We start from the raw sequence: 2,500 nt of genomic DNA, 5'->3' as shown, positions 1-2,500 counted from the left end.
TCACCTCCCTTCCCCCCTCCCCCTTACTCTCCCATCATCACCCCTTCTTCCCAAATCCCCGCGCCAGTAAGTAAAGACATGCGGTGCCACTGGGGATTTCACGCCCCTCCCCTCCCCACAAGGTGCCCGCGTAATGTGACTCCTCTCCCCTCCCCTTCACTTACTTGCTCCCCTATTCCTCTCCATCTCCCCTATTCACACTCTTTTCCTCGTCTCCTTTCTTACTCTTCTCCCTGTCTCCCCCTTCCACATTCTCCCCATCTTCTCTCTTTCACGCTCTTTTCGTCCCCTCTTTCCCGCCTTCCCTCCTTTCTCCCCTTCTCCCTATTCCACTCTTCTCTGCTTTTGCCCTTCCCCCCCCCTCCCTCTTCTTTCTTCCCTTTCCTACTCTCCTTCCCTCTTTCCCTCTTTTTCCACTCTCCCTGCTCCTTTACCCTTTCCCACACTACTCCCCTCCTTCCCCCTCTTACCCCCCTTTTCTCCCCCTCCTTTATCCACTCAACCCTCCCATAACATTCTGTCTCTTCCCTCCATCTTAACTTATGTTCTATGGGTGTTTTTTGAATGGGTTTATGGGCGGTTTTCTGTTGCTGTTAGTTTCGTTTATTATCAGACTAATGGTAATATCCTCGGCGTTTGTATTATCTGGCTCTCTGTCCGTCTCTCTCCATCTCTCTCTCCCCCCTTTTCTCTTTCTCTCTTTTTTTTCTCACTCTTTCCCTCTCCCTTTCTCTTTATCCCTCTCTCCTTATCTTTCTCTTTATTTTTCTCATTCTCTCTCTCTCCCTTTCCCTTTCCCTTTCCCTTTCTCTTTCTCTTTCTCTTTTTCTCTTTCCCTTTCCCTTTCTCTCTTTGTCTTTCTCTCCATAACTCACAATCCCATTCATACGCTCTGCCCTTCTACTCTCTTCCCATCTCTCGCTTTACCTCCCCCGTCTTATCCTTTCTCTCCATTCGCATTAGTGCTTTACCTCCCCCGTCTTATCCTTTCTCTCCATTCGCATTAGTACTTATTTTCCTTTTTGTTCCTCTTAATGACCGAACGACACATCTTGACCATAGTTGCATCTTGACACCCCCGCCTCAGCTTCCCCCTTCTCATCATCTTCCTTTCCTATTCTCTCCCCTCCCCCTACCTCATTTTCCTCGCATCCTTTACCCTCTCCCATTTCCCCTTCTCCTTGCCTCATCCTCTTTCCCTCCCCTCCTTCATTCCTATTCCCTACTTCATATCTCCTACCCCCCCTTTCCCTCCCCTCCCTCCTTCCCACTCCCTACTTCATCCTCTTTCTAATCTCCCCCCTTCCCCTCATCCACGTCCCCTCTCCCTTACCCCTTTCCCTCCGTCCCACATCCTCCATTTCCTCCCCTCTTCGCGCCCGATTTTTATCTCCAGCCGTCTGGCCATTTGCTCGCCCTCTCAGCCTCCTCCTCAACTGCGCAGCATCCGAAGGGCAAGACGTGAGGCGAAATATGTCATGGCAGCGCAGCATACGAGGACGAAGCTCCCTCAAACAGTCAATTCCTCTCCGTCTCCTCGACTTCGCCGCCTCCCTCCCTTACCATACCCCCAGTCAACACTTTCCCTCCATCCTATCCTATTTTCTCCCGACTCCTCACTCCCAAATCCCCCCCTCTCCAGACCATTCCACCTTCTCCACACCCTTCCACACCCTCCACATCCTTCCATTATTTCCACACCCTTCCACCTTCTCCACATTCTTCTACACTCCACACCCCTCCACAATTTCCACACCCTTCCACACTCCACACCCCTTCCACACTCCACACCCTTCCACATTCTCCCCCCCATTCCACCCTCTCCACCTCCCCCACCCCCCCTTCTGTCCCCTTCCCCCGTGTCAGCTGTTCTCCAAGCTGGTCGTTCATCTGCGAATCCTTGTTTACGCTTTGGTCTTCAAGCACGCTAACTCACGTGTCCGACTCGTCCACATCCTTGTCTGCTCGTCTTTCCTCGGCTTGCTCCTCCCTCCCTCCCTCCTTGCTTTCCTCCCTTCCTCCTTCCCTCTTTCTTTCCTTCCCTACCTCCCTCCCTCCTTCCCTCTTTCTTTCCTTCCCTACCTACCTCCCTCCTTCCCTTCCTCCCTACCTCCCTCTCTCTCTCTCCCTTTCTTTTATCTTTCTTCCTTTCTTTCTTTCTCTCTTTCTTTCTTTCTTTCTTTCTTTCTTTCTTCTTTCTTTCGTTCTTTCTTTCTTTCCCTCCTACCCTCCCTCACTCTTACCCTCCTCTCCTCTCTCCCTCGTTACCTCCCTCCGTCCTTCCACGTGTCGATTGAGCTTTCCTGCCGGTGCGATACCCTCCCCCCCTTTCCCTATATTTCTTTCTTTTTCCTTTCCTTGCGTAACTCGAGGATAAGCCTTCCTTTTATCTCACCCTGCCCCTCATTCTTTATCATCATTATACTTATTCATCTGTCTGTCTATCTCTCTGTCTACCTATGGACCTATATGATTATATCTATTTATTTATACATGTGTG

This window comes from Penaeus chinensis, chromosome 40, assembly GCF_019202785.1.
Source record: "Penaeus chinensis breed Huanghai No. 1 chromosome 40, ASM1920278v2, whole genome shotgun sequence".
Classification (NCBI taxonomy): Eukaryota; Metazoa; Arthropoda; class Malacostraca; order Decapoda; family Penaeidae; genus Penaeus; species Penaeus chinensis.
The sequence above is the reverse complement of the archived record's forward strand: the minus strand, read 5'-3'. Positions refer to the sequence as shown.